Genomic DNA, 7,504 nt, shown 5'->3' on the forward strand with positions numbered 1-7,504 from the left:
TGAAGCCAGTCAGGACTCTGGGGTAGTCGCCTTTCTGTGAGCAGACTGTCTTCAGGACACACAGCTCACACCGCTTCCACCTTCCTGGGTCTGACCTTGGAGCATTCAGCATCCTCTGCCTCTCCGTGTGCTTCCCCCAGCGAGTCCGCTCAGGCGGTGCTCCTGGGGAAGCCAGAGGGTCCTGCACCCCAACTTCGCAGTCAGACGTGACTCTCAGCCAGCCAGTAAAACAGAAGGTTTATTAGACGACAGGAACATGGTCTAAAACAGAGCTTGCAGGTGCAGAGAACGGGACCCCTCAGCTGGGTCCATTCTGGGGGGCAGTGAGCCAGACAACCACGTCTGCACTTCACTCCATGTCCCAGCCAGCCCCAAACTGAAAACCCCCTCCAGCCCCTCCTCCTCTGGGCTTTGTTCCTTTCCCGGGCCAGGTGGTCACCTGATTCCTTTGTTCTCCAACCCTTCAGCTCTCACCTTGCAGGGGGGGAAGGGCCCAGGCCATCAGTTGCCAGGAAACAGGGTGTCGGCCATTCTCTGTGTCCAGACTCCTGCACACACCTGCCCTCTAGGGCTCTGCAATGATCATACACCCTTACCCCACCCCCTAGATACTTAAGAACTGCCTAGGGGAAACTGAGGCACCCCCACACTATTCAGAGGAAACATTAAGAACAGTCCCACTTCGTCACATCTCTCCCCCCTTCGAGATCGAACTGAGCGGGGTCACTTTAGCCGGTGACCTGGGGAAGTTTGAAGCCACCAACGTTCCCATGGATGCCCCAGCATCTCTCCCATTCCTTGGTAGGAGTTACACCAGGCCCTTCCAGTTTCACGCCCTCCCTTAGGTCAGGGGTGGTCGATAGCACTCGCAGGCCGCATGTGGGAAGGTTTATGCAGCCCATGCCCTTTGGCCACCCCAAGAATGTCTCCCCATTGACCATCACCTTCTGCTCCCACTGGAGGTCCGAGGGGCCTGGCCCCAGGAAACTCCACACAGACATATAGGTTGGGGTCAGGAGTGGGAGCCTGTCCACATCCCCACCCATCTGGCTGACGGAGTCTATGGCCTTGGGACCCAGCAAGGGAGCTAGACACCGGGGCTTTTCCGCAGGGTCCCCTTGGTTCAAATTGCCAGCCTGCTCAAAGGCAGTGAGGTGGGCATCCACCCCCCCCCCGTCCTTAACCAGGGGCAGCAATTTAGTCTCGAGGTTCCCTGCGGAACTGGCCCCCCAGGGTCTATCCCCACTCACCCCGGGGAGGTCCCCTAGGCCTCTCCGCTCCCCCACCGCCAGTTCATGCTGCTGCTGCTTCTGCAGCTCTTTCTCGGGCTCTCGCTGTCTCCCAGGGTCCTCTTGCTCTCTCGGACTCAGCTCCAATCCCGTCCATCTCGATCCTCCGATGGGGAACCCGATCGTGAAGACCCCCGTCTGGTCGGGGACAGGAGTCTTGGCGATGCCTGGCTCCCGCTCCAGCTGCTCCCAGATCCTGCTATAGCCCCAGTTGGGGTCAGGAATCTGTTCCTTAGAGCGGTCATCCTCCTCCAGCTGCACGATTAACTCTGCTTTGGTGAACTTTCCAACGCTCAACCCTCTCTTTTTGCACAGGGTTACAATGTCCTTCTTAAGGAGACGGTGACAGGCCATCACTCTGCTCCTCCCAAGTTGTTGTGGACTCACAGGCGCGTGTGTTCTCAGCTCCCCATGGTTTCCAGGGAGAACCCCTAGTGTGCCAGCCCTTCTCGAGGTCACCACCTCTTTGCCAGGGTCGAGCTGCAGACTCCTCCGCCCCTGAGACTGCTCGCTGCAATCCCCAGGGGAACCCTGTTACTGCAAAAGTCCTTCTCGCTGGTCACACACTCCCAGGGGTTAACCGCCCCCCGAAACCGCTCCTCTCTGAGCCTTCAGCAGGCCTGGTCCTCGGCAATCCCCCTTCGTGTTACTGCTCCCGAGTCACTTACTGCAGGAAGCGCCATCCACGGGGTGCAGTACATCCCACCGCTGCCACCAGTTGTCACGGAGTCCCTGGGCGATGCTCTGGAACTGCTCCCCATGAAGCCAGTCAGGACTCTGGGGTAGTCGCCTTTCTGTGAGCAGACTGTCTTCAGGACACACAGCTCACACCGCTTCCACCTTCCTGGGTCTGACCTTGGAGCATTCAGCATCCTCTGCCTCTCCGTGTGCTTCCCCCAGCGAGTCCGCTCAGGCGGTGCTCCTGGGGAAGCCAGAGGGTCCTGCACCCCAACTTCGCAGTCAGACGTGACTCTCAGCCAGCCAGTAAAACAGAAGGTTTATTAGACGACAGGAACATGGTCTAAAACAGAGCTTGCAGGTGCAGAGAACGGGACCCCTCAGCTGGGTCCATTCTGGGGGGCAGTGAGCCAGACAACCACGTCTGCACTTCACTCCATGTCCCAGCCAGCCCCAAACTGAAAACCCCCTCCAGCCCCTCCTCCTCTGGGCTTTGTTCCTTTCCCGGGCCAGGTGGTCACCTGATTCCTTTGTTCTCCAACCCTTCAGCTCTCACCTTGCAGGGGGGGAAGGGCCCAGGCCATCAGTTGCCAGGAAACAGGGTGTCGGCCATTCTCTGTGTCCAGACTCCTGCACACACCTGCCCTCTAGGGCTCTGCAATGATCATACACCCTTACCCCACCCCCTAGATACTTAAGAACTGCCTAGGGGAAACTGAGGCACCCCCACACTATTCAGAGGAAACATTAAGAACAGTCCCACTTCGTCACAGTGACCCAGGAACAGCCCCCGGCGGGGGCCCAGGACGTGGCTGGAGTTGGCAGGGCCTCTGCCTGGTTTCTAGCTGCCCAGCTGCCCGGTTGCCCAGCCCACTAGCCAGGGGGCACTAAGTGGCTACCTTTGCCACGGACTGAAAGGGCCAGAGGCTTAGTCTGTTCTCCCTTCCCATGCCTGGTCTCCATTCAGGGCAGGCCTAGGGCACGTGGCTTGGGGGCCCTGGCACTGAGCCGAGCCGGCTCTGGGGTTAGAGGCATCCAGCCCTGCTCAGCAGCATCCCCTCCCCTGTAAACGGGTGGCGGGGGATTCCCCCCCCCACCGCAGCGCCTTGCAGTCTGCAGTGAAACGGCCCCAGGTGCCCTCGAGGGCTCTCACAAACCCACCCACGCTTGGATCACAGCGAGCGCTGCAGGAGGCCGACGCCCAAAGCAGACAAGAGCCAGACGAGCGGGCACCAGCTGGGAGCAAGGCCCTGGCAGCCCACCAGGGGCCTGAGGGGCAGGGCGCTGCCCAACTGGGCAGGCCAGAGGGCAGCCGAGTACTGAGTGGTGCTGCCCCAGCCTGCCTGGCTGGTCTCGTTCCCTGGGCTGCACGGCCACGCGGGTCTCCTCCGGCTGCTTCACTGTGGCCCTGTGTCAGCCGCCGGGTGTGACGTGAATTGCAGGGAGTATCACTCAGCAGAGCCCATGGTGGGGGGCCGAGAGCCTGGATCATGGAGGTGCCAGGCACAGGGGTGGGTGTGTGGGTGTGTGTCTTTGTACACATCTGTGCGTTTACACACGTGTGGGTACATGCACACGTCTGGGTGGGCACGTGCGTCTGTCTGCCTGTGCTCACACACCCCTGGGTACACGCACACGTCTGTCTCTGTGTGTACGTGCACGCACGAGTCCACACCCGTGTGCGTGTTTTATCTAATGTGCTTAGCGGAGAAACAACAGGAAATTCCAGCTCTGGCGCTAGGGGCTCGCCCTAAGCAGGGCAAAGGCCTCTCGCTCTTCCGTAGCCGGCTGGGGTCGGAGGCTGTAACAACAGGCAGCTGCTGATTCCGAAAGGCCCTGACCCGGCGGAGCCATGACTAACCAGCCCCAAGGGACCATCCTCTGAGGCATTCAGCTCCGTGCAGGGTGGTGGTGTCCAGTGGTTATAGCCCGGGTGCTTGTCCCCTGCCCTGCACGGAGCTGAATGAGCTAATGCTGCTGGCGGTGGCTGGGCAGGGTGGGTGCCCCTAGCCCTATAGGGAGCTGTTCTGTGTCTGACCCCCACGGCAGGCCCTTGCCAAGAATGCAGAGCCCAGCTCACATGCCCTGTGTTCGGAGATTAGCCCCTTAAGTGCGACAAGGTCCCAGCGACAAGCATATCGGGCCCTTTCAGCTGTACACAGAGGAGGAATGCGCCCTGCTCCCCCCGCAGAGCCCCCGCTTGTGAACAAGCCCCTGTGAGAACTGGCCAAGGACTACGGGGCCAGGGCTGCAGCAAGTCCCATTTCATGGCTTTCCCGGCCCTGCCAAGCCCTTCCCTAGCTGGATGCTTGGTGCCCTGGGCCTGGCGCCCGCTGGGCTGGATGGGACTGTGCCGAGTGGGAACAGACCCTACCATGCCCCCTGTGTGACAGCCCTGCCCAGGGAGAGGCACCAGGAGCAGGGAGGTGGGTGTTCCACATGCCAGGGCCCAGACCGGGTCCTTCCCCTTCCCTGCTTGCTGCTCCTGGGACAGTCTCTTCCCCTTGCTGTGCCTCTATTTCCCTACAGGCCCTGGCCTGTCACATCCCTCCCTGGGCAGGATCAGCTGGAGAAATCGAGGGGGAGCCTGAGTGCTGGGAGTGAGGTTGCCAGCTCGTACCCCGCCCCTGCAGTGAAGCCCGGCCGAGCACCCTGGCAGGGCTAATTTGGGCTCTGCTATTTAAATTGCAGCCATGTATTAAAAGACCAGACAGGCAAATCAGGCTGGGGCTGCATGAGCTCCAGGCTAATCGTCCACCTGACGTGTGTCAATTCCCCCCACCCCCCAACCACTAGGGATCCCTTCTGCCCCTCCAGAGAGTGGGGTGTGCGCACGGGTTAGCATTCACCCCCATGCCATATGCCCTCATGCAGGGGCAAATACCCCAGGCTGCTACTGCTCGTGGGGTAGTGCCCGACCCTCCCCAGCAGAATTGGGCCCCTGCAGTGCTGGGCACCACCGGGAGAGGAAGACGCAGTCCCTGCCCCAGACAGCTCACGAGCCGGCAGACTGTGTGGTGCAGGGAGCATGGCACCACAGGCAGGGGTGGCTCTACCAATTTTACCGCCCCAAGCAGTCGCCACGGTGGGAAGAGCGGCGGAGCTGCCAATGAATTGCCATCGAGGGACACGAACTGCCGCCCCATTCTAAATGCCACCCCAAGCACCTGCTTTGAAAGCTCGTGCCCGGAGCCAGCCCTGACCACGGGGTTCACATTCACGGACGTGCCATAAGAACGCTGCTGGGGGGCTGGGCTCTTTCACCACCAGTGCATGTGGGGGGCAGGAGGGCAGGCAAGGAGCAGCTGGCACCATGGGGGGGGGGTTCCCCCCTTTTAGAGCTGTCTCATAGATTTAGGCCTCATCTCCTCTAGGACTGCTGCCCACGGTGATGCTGCACCAACGCAAAGGCCCTTGTGGCCACCAGGGCAGTGGGCTTGGCACCTATTTTGAACCCGGATAAACTGTACCCATGCCAATCATGTGGCCTGGGTGCAAATGGTTTCTAGACTGGGGCTGTGCCCTGGCTAAAATCGCCCAGGGGCACAGCCCCAGGCCAGACCCCAACACCAAACGCCCAGCAGGCAAAGCTGGCCCTGGGGGTGGCCTAAGGGCTGCAGGCAGGTAGGAGGCTGGTGAACAGCATGCCTGGCCAAGGTGGGCCCAGGGGAGATGAAGGCCACATTGCGCTAGGAGCTGTACGAGGGCCAGATTCACTGCAGGAGGGAGAGGCTCCATGGAGCAGCTAGATCTGCCTTCATTTCTGCTCCAGGGCTCTAGCACATGCCAGCAGGAACCGGCTGCAAGAGCGTCCCAGGTGATCCAAGCAGGCATGGGAGGCCAAGCTGCCCCCAGCTCAAGGTGATGCCCCTCCTCCACTTGGCACAGCCTGCTTGACACCCAGCCCTGCCAGGGTTAAGAACGAGGCCCAGGCGCACCAGCTGGTGTTGCTGGGAAGATCCAGATAGGGGCTGTCGGGAGGTACAAATAGCAGAGCCGGTCTCCAGGTCCTGGGTGGGTAGAAGGGGGTTCTTTGGCTGACCTCACTGCAGCCTCCACTCCAGCCCCTGGCCTGAACACAATGCCCGGCCACTTGCCAAGCACACAGGGCTGTTTGTAAAGCGATAGGCTGCACTGGGGGAGTTGGTTTGGGGAGGGGGGACAGGGCAGAGGAATGCAAAGGTTAGCGATGGCCAAGGTGATCCCACCCGCAGTCCCGGCTACACCCGCCTTGTTTCGGGTCGGAGGAGCCCAGACGGCGGCAAGCTCTGGAATCCACCACATCTAGCGCCGGCTGGCCAGAGGTGGGCAATTCCCACTATGGCTGTGGCAGGCCTCATTGGTCGCCTTATGGTCCCGATTCCCAGCTGCGTGGGGAAAACCTGATCCTCTCCCCCGCAGCAGCCACCCTCCTAAACTGCTCCAAAAATAGAGCCCAGCCCCTTTACACTGCCCCCCAGCCCAGACCAGCCCCCGAGCTGATTCCTGGAGACCAAAGGACATGCCCAGAACCCAGACAGATCAGCATGCAAACAGCAGACCAGTCCTGCTGCATGGGGCAGAAAGCGGCTGCACACTGCCCCCTGCAGGGGAGAAGTGCTTTCTGCAGCCCCGGACATGCGTGCTCAAATTACAAAAAGAAAAGGAGGACTTGTGGCACCTTAGAGACTAACCAATTTATTTGAGCATAAGCTTTCGTGAGCTACAGCTGTACAGCTGTAGCTCACGAAAGCTTATGCTCAAATAAATTGGTTAGTCTCTAAGGAGCCACAAGTCCTTTTCTTTTTGCAAATACAGACTAACACGGCTGTTACTCTGAAACCGCTCAAATTACAGTGCATCAATCCCCTGTGATCACAGCACTGGAGGAAACGCTGAGCCAAGCAGCAGGGAATGGCAGCATGGGGAAGGTGTATCCAGGAGAGACAGTTTAGGAAGTAGGCTGTGGAATAAAGCACTGATTGTTCACTGACGGGTGACCAGACAGCAAGTGTGAAAAATCGGGACACGGGGAGGGGGGGTAATAGGAGCCTATGTAAGAAAAAAATTGGGACATCTGGTCACCCTACTTCAGTGTCCGATTGTTCATAGCTCTGCAGGGCAGGGCCCAGCTCTTTATTCTGGGTTTGTACAGCGCCTAGCACAGTGCGGTCCTGGTGCTTAATCGGGGCTGCTAGGAGCAACTGCAACGCATAGGATCATGATCAACTCTGTAATTTAAGGAGGTGTAAGGGTGGAAACAGGGAGGAAGGATGGTGAGTGCTAACTTAGGACGTGGGAGACCCAGGTTCAATTCCTAGTCTGTCACGGTCTCCCTGTGACCCGGGGCAAGACACTTAATCTCTCTCTGCCTTAATACTCCCATCTGCACAATGGATAGAACAGCCCAGCCATGCTGAAATGATAAATACGTTAGAGATTCTGAGGTTTGCTCTTACCGAAGCCAGGAGTCCTGGTGAAGGCCACCAGAAGCTTTCCCCTTCTCTTTCCCCAACATTCTTGAGCCAAGGCCATGGCAGAGACCCAGTGACATCAGC

This window comes from Caretta caretta, chromosome 25 (genome assembly GCF_965140235.1).
Source record: "Caretta caretta isolate rCarCar2 chromosome 25, rCarCar1.hap1, whole genome shotgun sequence".
In the NCBI taxonomy this organism is placed as follows: domain Eukaryota; kingdom Metazoa; phylum Chordata; order Testudines; family Cheloniidae; genus Caretta; species Caretta caretta.